Source organism: Erythrolamprus reginae, chromosome 2 (assembly GCF_031021105.1).
Source record: "Erythrolamprus reginae isolate rEryReg1 chromosome 2, rEryReg1.hap1, whole genome shotgun sequence".
NCBI lineage: Eukaryota > Metazoa > Chordata > Lepidosauria > Squamata > Dipsadidae > Erythrolamprus > Erythrolamprus reginae.
Window position 1 is genome coordinate 102366267 of NC_091951.1, and position 14884 is coordinate 102381150.

Here is a 14884-nt window from a genome sequence, read left to right on the forward strand (position 1 = left end):
GGCATTCTATCAACATCCTCTTTGTGTGTCTTGTGGAGGGCTGTTGCTTTTAGGCAGCATGTCATCTTGGCTTCCTTTTGCACTTTTCCATCATCACCTTGGCTTTCTTCCTCCTGAGGTTTGGAACTGCCAGCTTCTTGCCCTGATGTTTTTTAGGAGCACGATTCACCTACACGCCACATAGGTTAAGCAGTGTTTATTATATGGAAGTCTGTCTCTCACAGAATCAGATGGGAAGAGGGTAACCCCTATCCCATTGCGATCAGTATTGGATTGCTACTGGTATGGATGAGGATGGCGTACCCGTAGCAAAAGTTGTACTGTGCGTGCAGCTTCTGTTCTCCTGTGTGTGCACACATGCATCCCAATGTGGTTTTGTGTATGTGCAGGAGGAAAAATCTTGCGAGAGGACATGCACACATGTGAGATTTCAGCAGTGGTAATGGGAATCCGCCCCTGATTGTGATGGAGCATAGGTTAGGATGAACAATTGAGTGTTTCCAAACCACATTGATAGTGTAAACTAATTTGTCATGGGCACAGTAAATGGCTCAGCTCTTTCCTTTCACAAAATAATTCACCAATAATTGGGCTCCCATGGAGCGAAGGTTGGTGATATTTATGACAAGTCCTTTTCTGGGCCAGTATTGGTCAGAGGGATGACAATTGAATTTAGGTGGATACTTTATCAAACAGAGGGATAGAATTAGTCTCTAATTAAAATCTTTTAGATTTAGACTATTTTTCATATCTTGATTGCGTAACTCCACAATTGTTTTTTTTTACAGTGTAAGTGTAATAACACAAGAACATCTTTCAGCTGTGGCCAGGGGGACTTTTGCCCAGGTTCGCCTGGTGTACCAGCTGCGACCCTATTTAGATCTGGAGGCTTTGCACACATTCGCTCAGCACCTTATCACCTCCTGTCTTGATTATTGCAATGCGCTCCACATGGGGCTACCCTTGAAAAGTGTTTGGAGACTACAAACAGTTCAGAATGCAGCCACGCGGGTTGCCATGGGTGTACCTTGGTTTACTTTTGAATATGTGAGGACTGTTGCCAGCCACCATTATTTTATCTTATAAACACGTGGGGCCCATATAGGAATCAGAAGCATTTTTGTATGTAACATTGATCTTCCATCTTAGACACCTGCTTTCCATTAATTTATTTAAAATAGAGTTTCAAAAAAGTATTTTAATGGACATTAACCTCTTAAAATCCAGTGCTATCACAAAGATACTACATAGGCTTAGTTGGAGGATGCAGAGGTATTGACAACAGACTTCTTAAAGGTTGTTTAAACTATTTTTTAAACTGTCATCTGCTCATTTGTATTTGATCAGTGTATCTGCTTTGCATACAAATTCCTCTACAGAAGAATCATTGAGCCTGTCATCTGCACTTCTATAACTGTCTCGTTTGGTTCTGCAACCCAACAAGACTGACACAGACTTCAGAAGATAATCAGAACTGCAGAAAAAACAATTGCTGCCAATCTGCCTTCCATTGAGGACCTGTATACTGCATGAGTCAAAAAGAGGGCTGTGAAAATATTTACTGACCCTTTGCATCCTGGACATAAATTGTTTCAACTCCCACCCTCAAAACATCACTACAGAGCACCAAGACAGCTAGACATATTTATTCCCCAAACGCCATCACTCTGCTAAACAAATAATTCCCTCAACACTGTCAAGCTTTTTACTAAGTCTGCACTCCTATTTCTACTAGTTTTTTCTCACCATTCCTATCATCCATTTCCTCCCACTCAAGACTGTATGACTGTAACTTGTTGCTTGTATCCTAAGATTTTTATTAATATTGATTGTTTATTCATTGCTTATTTGACCCCTATGACAATCATTAAGTGGTGTACCTCATGATTCTTGACAAATGTATCTTTTTCTTTTATGTACACTGAGATCATATGCACCAATGACAAATTCCTTGTCCAATCACAATTGGCCAATACAGAATTCTATTCTATTCTATTCTATTCTATTCTATTCTATTCTATTCTAGTTCATTGTGAGCCACTTCTCAGAGCTGAGGTTAAACCCCTTTAGTTTCTTAGTGGAATGGTTTCATCTGGTTAATTTAGTTAAATTATTTTGCAACTTCAGTGCTAAGAGTATTGTGCTTCACACTTTTAGATAATCCATTTTTTAAAAAATAAATATTTTATTATATTGCAGATACTAGCAATGTTTGATTTGCTCCAATCCATGCTGGTGAATTACTAGGTTTAATTGGATTAAGTTTAGATAAGCTAAATATTTTTTTCCTGAAATGTATAATTGATTGTGTAGGGAAGGAAGAGCTACAAAAATGGAAATCATACATCATTTCATTATTCATGGCAATGTCTAAATAAAATGCAGACCTTGTCATATTTAATGGATGGCTGAGTACATTCTGCTCCAAAATGCAAAATGTTATTTTAAAAAAATCTGAATAATTTTAAGTGATTTTGATGGGATTTAACATTCTTGGGAAAAGATTTTATTGGGAGCAAAAATAAACAAAACGTATGGAGAAAGAGGGGATGATGATGTTACCAAAGGAAAACTTTTGTCCTGATAATTGTGTACATCTAATAATTTTTAAATGCCTCAATGAACATTTAATAATAACAACCTTTATTAAAGACATAGCAATTTGCATGATACCAAATCATTCTGTAGAATAAAGTAGATAATGTATGGAACAGAATAGCCTGTTTCACCAAAAATAAGACATCCCCTGATAATAAGCCCAATCGAGCTTTTGAGTGCATGCCAATAAGGTCAAGCGCTTATTTCAGGGTTTAAAAAAATATAAGACCAGGTCTTATTTTCGGGAAACACGGTACATATTTTTACATTTGTCTCAAACAGCTGAAGAACTTTTGTAATGCCATGGAGGGGGAAAATGTGTTGTTTGTAGACAACGACTTTTTAAAAGAATTGCTTAGATCTATTGAACTTCTATATGGAGCAGTTTTACTGTCCTGAATGAATGCTGAAATTTTAGGATTGCTGTTGTATTACTTACAGTGGTTCAGATACAAAATTCAAACATGAACTCTGTGGGCCGAATTACATTTCAGTGAGATTAACCTGCATATGTTTTGAGAACACATTCTCTCTCCAAGTCATGGTTTTGTGGTCAGAATGTGGTTTATTTATTCTGTGTCTCTTTTAACTGATCCTGTATTTCTTTGAGAAATCCCAGAGCAGAGTTAGACGTACTAAATTCTGACCATAATAATTGAGATTTAACTTTCTGATGCATTGTTTAAATCCTTTTGATTTAGATGATCACTTGCATAAGGATAATTAGTGAGGGGCTATTTGGACCACAGAGTGCCCATCCCTCCTGTATTATCTGTCCTCAAACTTGCAAATATATTATAGCTCAGACTCCTTTTCAGTATAACCACAGTACTGTTAACAACATAATCCATTCCTGTTCAGAGAACTCTTAATTCCAGAGAACAATATTTCATTTCATCCTAAAATAGTTAATGCATGGCAAATTTACTGGGTTTTTTAAAGCTTTCAGCAATGTTCTTTGATGTTGCTTTCTGGAAGTTAACTAAGGGAAATAAAAGAAAAGAAAAATTTTCTTTGCAGTCTACAGAAGAAAATATAAATAAATGTTATTCAAATTTATATATAAAAGTGTTTAGGAGATCAACATTATTCATTCTGCTTTTTGACTATTCTCTTTGTGAGTACAGGGTCCCCCCTCCTTTTCTGCTACATAAAGGAGGCTTTCATTGTTTTCTTTGAATTTGCAGCATCTAATTCACAACTGACTTAAACAAAAGAAAGGTTAAGGGGATGAGTTACAGTAATTGTAAATAATACTTAAGAAGGAAAGGGTAAAAGTTAAGATAAAAGTACAGGTTTCCCCTGTCCAGTCATGTCTGACTCTAGGGATTGGTGCTCATCTCTCTTTCTTAGCCAAGGGAGCCAGTGCTGTCCAAAGATGATTTCCATGGTCATGTGTCCAACATGGTGGTACACCAAAGGATCATGGAATGCTTTTACCTTCCCATTAAAATTGTACCTGTTTATTATTTACTCTCATTTTGCATGTTTTTGAATTGCTAGGTAGGCAAGAAATGGGGCAAGTAATGGGTTAAAACAGGGGTATTGATACATCACAACTTTCCCCCCCTTTGCTAAACTGGGCATGGGTGTGTTCAACGTGTGATGTATCTGGCCTGTGGGCTGCAAGCAGTGGTGGGCTATGAGCCAGAATGCTAAATTGCTCTCGCCGCCACAGCTTGTAAGTGCTTGCAGGGCCAGCATGATTTTGCTTCTGCACCTGTGGAGGTAGCAAAATCACGCATGGAGCCGCAGGTGCACCCGTGTTTCGGTGAGGTTGTTTTGCTTCCATGCATGCTGAAACACGGGTGCACCTGCGACTCTGTGTGCAATTTTGCTACCTCCACAGGTGCAGAAGCAAAATCATGCTTGCCCTGCAAGCACTTACAAGCTGCAGAGGCAAGTGCAATTTAGCATTCCGGCTTGTAGCCCACCGCTGGCTGCAGGTTTGACAGGCCTGGGTTAGAGGAAAGGCTAAGCAGCTGGTTAGGTCCCACAGACTACAGAGTACAAATAATTTTAATGATTACATGCATGATAGTCTCTGTTGGGATGATAATAGCAGTTATCACTTATTTGTTACTTTTTGTTTAATTTTAGTTTCTTTGATACTTCAACTGGGTGAATTGTAGTGATTTACCATATAAAGTATCCAGCACATTTAAAAACACAATACAGTGGTACCTCGAGATACGAGTTTAATTCGTTCCGGACCTGGGCTCTTAAGTCGAGCAGCTCTTATCTCGAACGACTTTTCCCCATAGGAATTAATGTAAATAATTTTAATTGGTTCCAGCCCTCAAAAAACTCACAAAGTTAGTCTAAATTATGCAGAAAGACATGTTTTTAATGAAGAAATGTACATGTACATATAAATGAATAATGAAGTTTCTTTCACTTAACTTGTAAACTTTCTTAAACTTTTAAATTTACATATGTTCAACTTCTCTGCCACCCAATCCTGTAGGACAGAGGTCCCCAACCCTTTTTGCACCAGGGACCGGCTTTAAGCGATCAAGAGAGGAATGGGTGAATGAATGGACGGAGGGTGGGAAGGAAGGAAGGAAAGAGGGAAGGGACAGGAACAGAGGAAGGAAGCAAGGAAACTTATGAAAGGGGAGAGTAAGAGAGGAATGAGTGAAGGGAGGGAGGGAGGGAAGAAGGTGGGAAGGAGAAAGAAAAGAAGAAATAGAGGAAGGGAAGGTAAAAGAGAGAAAGAAAAAGAGCAAGAAAGAAAGAAAGAAAGAAAGAAAGAAAGAAAGAAAGAAAGAAAGAAAGGGGGAAGGGACAGGAACAGAGGAAGGAAGCAAGGAAACTTATGAAAGGGGAGAGTAAGAGAGGAATGAGTGAAGGGAGGGAGGGAGGGAAGAAGGTGGGAAGGAGAAAGAAAAGAAGAAATAGAGGAAGGGAAGGTAAAAGAGAGAAAGAAAAAGAGCAAGAAAGAAAGCTGCAAGCACCCCCCCGAGCCCCCCAGGCCGGCTGCAACCTTTTAAAACACGCGCGCCGCTTCGCAGCTGTCTCCTGAAGCCGAACGCGGAAGTTAGCGTTTGGCTTCAGGAGACAGCTCCTTGGCGCTTGTATCTCGAATTTGGGCTTGTAAGTAGAACAAAAATATCTCTCCCCTCCCAGCTCTTATCTCGAGTTGCTCTTAAGTAGAGCAGCTCTTATGTCGGGGTTCCACTGTACAATATATTAAATGAAACATATTTTTTCATTTCAATTAATTCATGTATTAAATAATAGCTGTATAACCATCTAGGTGTCCCATTCACTCATGTCTAACTCCCAAATGTTGCTTAATTAACCTGGATTTTAACAACTTCCTATACGTTGATGAGAAAAAAATGCAGCTCTTATTTCTAAGTACAGCTGGTTTCACTGGAGGGGAGCTCCAGCAGATAAAACTTGTCTCTGGGTACTTTCCTATCATGTCTCACAGAAAGAGGGGGGCTCTAATCAATATTTTCTATCCGGCTTTTAAAAACACCTGCATTGGCTTAGAATTGGAGTAGGAATCTCTTGGTGTTAGCAAAGAAATGGTGGTTTAATGCCAAAGGATTTCACATAATAAACAACATGTGGGCCTTTTTGAACTATTATGCTAATAAGCATTCCTAACTATTCTGAGAATTGTTCAAATGCTAAGGCATTTCTATTCCTATAAAACGTTGCATTTTTCCTCCAGTGTAATTATCCCATTGAGAATAAGATCAATTTCTTAATTACTGGGAACAAACAAACAAAAAAATCAGGTATGCAATGACCGCAGACAAACGTGTCTCTAATTGTTCGGCAGTCTGAATACCACTTCGTCTATGGGAAACAGATTTTCTTCCAATTACAGAGCAAGTATGTGGAAGCAGAGTGCTTTTAAATGGAATGCTTTGTAGCCAAAGAAACCTCATTCACAAATCCTGCTGTTTCACCAAACATTTCTGATTCTCTTTTGGAAAGATCGGTGTTCTGTGGTCCTAGTAATAAGAAGCACACCTGCAAAGTTCAGGAGTTAAACAGTGTAGCAGTCCTGTTTGTGAAGGTTTTGCATATACAGTGGTACCTCTACCTAAGAACAGCTCTACTTAAGAACTTTTCTAGATAAGAACCGGGTGTTCAAGATTTTTTTGCCTCTTCTTAAGAACCATTTTCTACTTAAGAACCCGAGTCTGGAAAAAATTCCCAGGAAATTTGAGAGCAGCACGAAGGCCCGGCCAGTTTCCTGCCATTCCCCCTTTAATCCCGGACAACTTGGGCTTTTCTGGACTGCCAGAAGAGCCTTTCAGTGGCACTTAAGAAGGCTTTGGAAGTCCAGAGCAAACAAAGCATTTTCCTTTCTCTGGGCGCTTGGACAGGGAATAAACCTCTTCCAGCGCCTAGAGAAAGAAACGCTCCCTTCGCTCTGGACAGCCCAGAGTGAATGGAGCGTTTTCCTTTCCCTGGGCGCTTGGAGAGGGAATAAATCACTTCACTGTGGTGACTCTCTCACACTGCCTCCCATGCACCCTGCACAAGGTTGCCTCCTGGAGCGTCTGGATGCAGAAAGGCAAAAGGGGGCGCTTTGCCCGGTCGGATCAACTTGGCTTCAGCCATACCAAGGAGTCACCACAGTGAAGGAAAGGTGCCGGCTACAAAGCGAGCAAGCGAGAGAAGAAAGAGGCAGCAGGTAGCAGCAGCAGCAGCTGCCTTTCGGTCAAAGGAGTGGGAGGTTCCCCTCTCTCGCCTGCCTGGGTTTATGGGAGGCGCATGCTTCTCCTCACTGCCTCAGAGTCCCTCTTTTTTTTTTTTAAGTTTTGGATTTTTTTGATTCCCCTCACCTCACCTTCTTCCTTCAGCAGCAATTGTCCTCCTCCCCCCCACCCAAATTCCAAGCTTTTATTTCTTTCCTAATGGGTTTGCACTCATTATTTGCATACATTGATTCCTTTGCTTCTACTTACAAACTTTTCTGCTTAAGAACCTGGTCACGGAATGAATTAAGTTCTTAAGTAGAGGTACCACTGTAATGCCATTCCTCAGAAATTGGACTTTGGCATGTAGAAGAGAACTGACCATTTATATTTTCTAGTGAAGCTCAATGAAAGTGACTGGGATAATCAGTAAGTGTAAGTCTGGTTCTTGCACTAATTTTGTGATGAACAAATTGCTGTTCAGGTTTAATGGTATTTGGATACGAGGAAATATGAATACACTGTAGACTAATCTCTACTGATACTGTATAAAACAGGAAATGGGAGGGGTTAGGAAGTCCAACAATACACTCTGCCATATGCTTAGGTAATGGATCTTAGGCTATTATCTATTGAATAAATCAGTGAATGGATGAATAAATTGATGCATATATTTTATTTGTTAATTTTATTATTTGTTTGTTTGTTTGTTTCTTTAATTTATTTATTATAAATAGAGTTGGAAGGGACCTTGGAGGTCTACACTCCCTGCTCAAACAGGAGATCCTACATCAGTGATCGCATGCCAAAAGGGAGTGTGTGGGTGTGCTAGCATGCATGACCACATCCCTTCCCTCCCCCCACATATGCTCACCCTCCCATGCTTACCCATGCATGTGCATAATCTGCCCTGTCGCCGTGTATGTGTACAGAACTCACTAAATCCTGGGATGTAAAAAAACTGGCCAAACAGGCAAACTTGAAGTTCAGAAAAGGCACTTCCGGTTTTCCTGTTGTGCTGTTTTTAGCATTCCATATGGTTCAGTGAAGCTTCCTGAACCCCCGGAATGCAAAAAACAGCACACCAGGCAAGAAGTTTGGAAAATGCACTTTTGGTTTGCTGTTGTGCTGTTTTTTGCACTCTGGGGCTTCAGGGGTCTTCCCTGAACCCTCCAGAGAGCAAAAGACAACACATCAAGAAACTGGAAATGCTTTTTCTGAACTTCTGAACTTGTTGTTTGGGTAGGGTTTTTGGTTTTTTTTGCACTTCAGGGCTTTACAGAAGCTTCCCGGAAGCAGCCGGAAGGTGAAATGGCCTTTTGTAAGGTGGAAAATGAGCTGGTGGAGTTGACATAGTCGCTCCGAGTCTCCGGAGAGGGGCGGCATACAAATCGAATAAATTAAACATCTTGCATGCCCTCTGAAATGGCTTGTGCCCACACCCATAATGCAGTGCTCTCCCCAATGCATGTTTGCACAATTTCCCCTGCTTCTCTCCTATGCATGTGCGCAGATTTCACTGAAGCCTACAGACCTCTTACAAACAGGTAAGCCTGTTGGGCTAGGGATAGGCTAGTTTGCCTTCCTGAGGCATCAGGAAAGCCTCCAGCACTTGTGGGTGGTAAGAAATGGACCCACACCTGCTCTTTTCCAGCCTTTTGGACCTCCTTAGTACTCATGGAACCTTGAAAAATATGGTTCAATGATTTAGAGAGGTCCCAGGGGTTTCAGGTTTAATAAAAATAAACTACTTAGAAACTTACAAAAATGCAAGTTAGGAATGTGATATGTGAGTATATCCTATTACATAAAAAGAATGTCTTTGCCACTTCCAGGTTTTATAATTCAAGGACTCTGATGGTTCACAATGGGCAAATGATGGAATGTTCTATTTGTGCCCCAGTAAGATTTCTTTAAAGGAGACTTGATTGCTGGAGTAATTGGCTTTGTGTTGAAGCTTGAACTGAACAATTTCCTCTAGGTCAGTTTCGTTATAAAATATTTCTTTATCTGTTGTATTTTGTTATTTTTGGCTATGACCAGGTGACCTTGTCCTCTGTTTATAGCCTGGATTATGTGATTTGCAAACTGATCTCATGCATGTTTATTTGAGAGGAAGAAGCAAGTTCTCTTTGTTTTAGTGAGGTTTATTTTTCAGTAAGAATTTTTTAGGATTGTAGTTTAATCTAACTGTCAAGATAAGTAAAGGGATTTGGATGTCTGGATTCCAAGTAACACACCCAACAAAAGAAAACTTTGAGGCTAGGCATTCCTCAAAGTTCCATTTTTTTTAGAGATGTCATATGGCATCAATATTAGTGTATATGGGAAAACCCAAATCTTAAAGCTTCCAAGTTTCCCCACCCAAAAGAAAGTCCACATTCCTGTCCCAGCACCTACATCTCCATCACATGGTCCAATCAATGCACCATCCCAACTGGAGATGCTTCCCAGACACACCCCTCCAATAAATTCAATATATGCATACCTATATGTATCTTTCTTGCTATTATACTAGGGTTTTAATTTCTGTAAATTATGATTTGGATCTTTTCTAAAAAAAATTATCCTTTCACCTTTTTCTAATAGGTTTGCTGTGGCTTCAGTTAATAAATATATAAACAGTTTGGAAACGTTCAATAATTGTGTCTACTGTGCATGTTTTTATTGCAATGTATTTTATGACATCCTGTATTGTCTTATAATGTTATATTATATCATATACATCTCTATTCTAAGTGTACATAATGGAACTAATACTGGACTAGAATAATGAGAGGATTTTCTTTTGAACTGGAATTCAGGGAATCATAAAAAATTAATTTTCCCCTACCCAAATACAAATCAGTGGTGTGCTGATTAGTATTACTGTCCAAAATAGGAAATGTCCCATTTTAAAAAAGAAAAAAATGGATTAGAACTTTCTTGCTTTAATTAATTGTTGGTGTAGATCAGTGTAAGAAACGGAATTTGCTGGCTTTTGGCAGGATTTCAAAGATGTTTTTTTGTGTATGTGCTCTTGAAACTGCTCAGCAACTACTCACTGTTCTCTGCCATCATTCACAAAATGAACTTCTTTGCAGTGCCAATAGTTTATAAATTTGGTATAATTTCAAGCCAGAGTTCTTCATTGTAACAGCAATGTTATAAAAGCAAACTAATTAATTAATTAACATGATTGTTACATAACATTGTCATTTTGAGAAGCTAAATAATTGGAACTGAAAATAAGGCTAGTGAAGGCAGCAAAAAGAAATCACTTGGGCACAAAGAAATCATGCTTTTGAGGTACATTTTGGGATATATTTGTGCCTTGAAAACTGAATACTGTACACTGCTTTTGTTTTGAATCATGAAAAAAATGGCATTTGTGACACGGCATATACTTTGTATAATTTTTGCACACTTCTTGGCCATCCATAAATTGACACAGCAAGAGGTCTACTTATCCATTAATCAGCAGCATGACTAAGTCCCATTAGTGTCAGTAAAACTATAGAGGAGAACAGATTCATGTGCTATGGGCAAAGTCCAAAATTGGGTTTATAGTCTACATTGAATTTAATGGATTGATCTTTGGCAAGGAGCTAGAGAACTTTGTGATGTTTAAAACACTCCACTCTCTTCTCTTGGTTAAGCAATGTTAAGGAGGAAAAGTCAGAAAAATTGTGATTATTTTAAAAGGTGAAATATCCCCAGTGTGTAGTTTCTTCCTTCCTTCCTTCCTTCCTTCCTTCCTTCCTTCCTTCCTTCCTTCCTTCCGTCTTCCCTCCCTCCCTCCCCCCCCTCAGCTATTTTCAGGGCTTACTGGTATAAGAGTGATTCCAGAGCAATGGCTCTCAGACTCTTTGCAGATTTTGTTGATTAAATATTTAAGCCCCTCCTTCTCTCTATTACCTCTATTTTGGCTGTCTGAGGAGGAGAGCAACAGCTCTTCAAAACCCTCTGAAAGTGTTTCTTGCATTAAAGTGCTGAGTTCTGGGGGATAAGAATTAGCCTCTCACAATTAATGGTTGGTGGACAGATAATATAGAATTGGCACAAGAGATGTCCCTATGTCTCTTTTGGCTCCAAGTACTTTGTGTTGACTTCACTTAGATCAAATTTCCATTTTCCACCATCAACTTATATTATATGAACTGTTATAAAGTGGCTTGCTTTCTCCAACACCGCCTCCCCCCCCCCAAGTATATATCCAGCAGTAAGGCATGAACTCCAAAACCTTTTATATGTGAAATTTGTTTTATTTATTTCAAAGGAGGACACACACAAAAGCATATTTTTGTATATGTTACTCTATCTCTATTTCTAAATGAAACCTCAATTGGGCCAAGTTAGAGCAGAGTCCAAATTGAGTTGTGACAATTGACCTACCTGAATTCTGCTCCTGTGTATGCTACTCACTGGAGAGATAGCTTGATATAACGTGCATGTAACAAGTAATAGTTTCAGTTTGTATCAACAATTGTATCAACAAAGTCATTTTATATTGTTTTGGCAATTATGTTTGCTCAGAACAAGTGTTTTTTTTCTAAATGTATCTGTGTTAGCATGACTGTCTCTCATGGGTTATTGATCTATGTTTGAACAAATATACTTGAGGAAGTTTTTAAATAGTATGAACTTGCTTGATAACAAGAATATCAATATTTGCAAAAAAAAAGAAGAATAAGAAGAACATGGAACTTTCTATTACATGATGGCAGTTTATTATGGAAAGATGTACAAGTATACATGTAGCCCTACATCAATTATAATTACTGTAGTATAACCACTACTATAATACAGTATAAGAACATCTATGCTACTATAGTATAGTATAACAACATCACACATAGTATAAAATAACATTGCATGCTTTTCTGAAAAATCAGGTAATACTTAAGAATGACACACATTTTGAGAGTGAAGACGCAGTCATATAAGATATGTGGAACTTCGCAAAACACATGAAAGTTTTTCTAGTTCGCTTAAACCTGTGTGGTAATGTTAGGGTAAACACCTTGGAATTTTCTGTGTGGACGAGGGTGCATGTACTGGGCTGCATGAGATTCCTCTTAATGCTGCAAAGAGGTAGAAAATGGCTGTACTTGGTGTGAATAAGCTAAGAACGGTTAAGATATTTATCAACTGGGAGAGTCCATGTTAACAAGGTCAGCCAATGAATAGGTATAGCAACTAGATCAGCCAATGGGAGCTAACCACTTCTGGGTTTGTGCAGAGAATCGAAACTGGAACTTAAGCTTGGGTGTGGTTCAGTTCACCCTGCTCTCTCTCCACTGTGTACTCTCTGTGCTTGTCTGTTCTCCTGAAATGAAACTAACTCTCCTGCTTGTGTTTTATTGTAACACTGAAGAAGAACTTTGCTAATGGTATTGTAAATTCATCTGTTACTATGTTTCTAAAGAAGTTAATGAATTCAGCTGTATCAGTTATCTGCGTGTGCTTCTGGTTTTGATTTTTGCAACAAACTTTAATAAGAACTATAGTTGATAGTATTGTATAGTATTGTATAGTATTGTAGTACTGGATTAGAGCTAGAAAGACCCACTACATGACTTGAAGCCATCACTTTCTCCCATTCTAAGTACTGTAGACAAAAATGCTATGAGACCAAAACAGAATATAAAGAGAGCCGTGCACATCATTTGGAAGCTCACAAAAAAGGCATGATATCAATGTTGAATATGCATGTACTGTATATTATATGTCTTTAGCAGATTGGATCCATACAAGGCCATCTTCAGGCAAGAAAATATTTCTTGAATTTGCACTGTGAGATGCTATACAGTACTCACAACTCCATTATCTATGTTTGCTCACTTCTTTGGCCCCCTTTGGTTCCTTTCTAGATTTATTTTACCATTTTGAAAACATCTATATAGCCTTCTGTTTGTTTCTGTAGAAATAATTGTTTCATTTATTGATTAAGCTTCACCTGTTTATTACAAATTTATCACAATGGAATACCAAATGAACCGTTGTCAGAGCAAATAACTATTGGTTGCAATAAATTTTCAAGTCAGCCATTAGAACACAATGATTCTGTCTCCAGAGCTTCTGAAAAGTTCTGAAATGGGAGTGTAGATGCAAGCATAGCACTGTTCTCTATCCATCTGAAGATGCCTTTGTGTCTGGAATGTTACAAGGAAATTAGAACGAAGGACAACAGACTTCACCTGCTACAATTCCCTGGCAGGATTTTGGTTATGTTGATCTCCATGCCTGCATAATGTTTTAGTATATTCAGTCGACCTCAAAGAATCTAGAATCTTTTGTTGGAGGAAACACATCTACAGGTAGACATTGCTAGCGTTCTTATTGTAATCTTATATTTATGTATTTAAAATATCTAAAACCCACTTTCCTGTTGCTAGCATAATTTGTGGAACAAAGCAGGGTGACAATTCTTGTTGCTGAGGTCTTTGGACCCACTAGATGTCATAGATAGATAATTTCAGCCAGTTTCTAAAATGCTTTTATTTGTGGCTTGTAATTACTGCAGCTTCTTGAGGGAAAATTGTTATACATATTTAGTGACTTCTTTGTGTTAGAACGATTTTAAACTTGGTTTCACATTAATCTAGAAAGGATTGGTTGGTAAGCCTTTTTCAGGCCCAACATTTCAAGTATCGAAGAAAGCCATTTGAATGTGTTGGGGACTACTTTGTGTAATTTATTATCCTTAGAGCTGTCACGGAATGGCACCATTCTCAGCAGATTTGCACTGTAGTAAAGATCCATCGTAAGAGTTCATTTGGTGGAATCTACAAAACATAGCTCTTAAGAGACCAGTAGCCTTCTTCTAAAGTATGTATGCCTGAAGTGCCATGCGGGCAAGATGGAGTTAATTCAATAAAATAAATATAAAATACTCTCTAAGCTGTCAGATGGAGCTGGAAGCAGGTCAGAGGTCACAGAGATGCTTCACGAGTGCACTAATCGATTTGCTGTCAAGGTAGTGGTGCCGGGGTTTCAAGTAACAGGAGAATTGAGTGCCACTCGGGCCCAATTTCCATAATTGCTCACTGCCTTTAGTGTACAACCTTTTATGAAACACAAAAAATATATCACTGAATTGTATTGATTAGCAATTGGGCTGAATAATTCATTTAGTATTTATTACCTGACCCTCAGAGGTTAAATAAATCCACTATCTAACTTCAGCTTGTGAAAAATATTCATTGAAATGTAGACTGATTATTGCACAATAGGACCTATCTTTGTTGTTTTTCTTTTTGTTCTTTTTTTATGATAAAAGTAAAAGGAAATATTCATTGATAGCCAGTGGCATTTAAAAAATAAATACAGTTGGATTAAGCATGATATCATACCTTTCACTTTTTTTTTTGAAAGATGTACTTGTGTCTTTTTTGCTTTTCAATTTTCCTATTTCTTAATGTGACATGAATTAAAAAAATATCAGGACTGTAAGGAGAGCTATAACAGCAATTTCAAAATCAATGGGAAAATAGAGATTATCCTTGTGATAGGCATTATTCTTTCTGAACAGTTGCCAACGTTCATGAACCGCACTAAATAATTTCCTATAATTTAACCACACAATTTTTTTCCCTATCACTGTAAGGTAAACCATTGGTCATGAACATCTCACTGTCATC

At 38.4% G+C, this 14884-nt stretch overlaps 1 protein-coding gene across 7 annotated transcripts in view; it reads left to right on the top strand.

Annotated features, from left to right (window-relative positions):
• Nucleotides 1–14884, top strand: part of EBF1 (EBF transcription factor 1) — a 416173-nt gene that overhangs the window by 63624 nt on the left and 337665 nt on the right. The gene's annotated exons all lie outside the window — the stretch shown is intronic.